Source organism: Bison bison, unplaced genomic scaffold (assembly GCF_000754665.1).
Source record: "Bison bison bison isolate TAMUID 2011002044 unplaced genomic scaffold, Bison_UMD1.0 scf7180017864160, whole genome shotgun sequence".
Classification (NCBI taxonomy): Eukaryota; Metazoa; Chordata; class Mammalia; order Artiodactyla; family Bovidae; genus Bison; species Bison bison.
The window spans coordinates 6,422,360-6,422,575 of record NW_011494732.1 but is presented as its reverse complement, the minus strand read 5'-3'; the positions used below and the strand labels follow the sequence as shown (position 1 = coordinate 6,422,575).

The 216-nt window shown below is 69.9% G+C and overlaps 1 protein-coding gene across 1 annotated transcript in view; it reads left to right on the top strand.

Moving 5' to 3' along the window:
* MLXIP (MLX interacting protein) overlaps positions 1–216 on the top strand; it is a gene marked incomplete at its 5' end in the record, with an annotated part of 57,263 nt that overhangs the window by 54,532 nt on the left and 2,515 nt on the right. The window lies entirely within an intron of this gene.

Genomic DNA, 216 nt, shown 5'->3' with positions numbered 1-216 from the left:
CGGTGCCCCTGGGGGCCCAGTGGGGACGCGCGGGGGGTCGGCCGCCACACCCCCGGCCGTGGGACTGACAGGCTGAGGAGGGGTTCACAGGAGAGGAGGGCTGCAGGGGCAGGGGTATCTATGTGCGCGCTCCTGGGCGGGTTCTACAGGAAGAGATGACCGACAGCAGCTCCAGTCCCCGCTTTGCTCTGGTCCCTGAGAGGAGCTGGGCCAAGG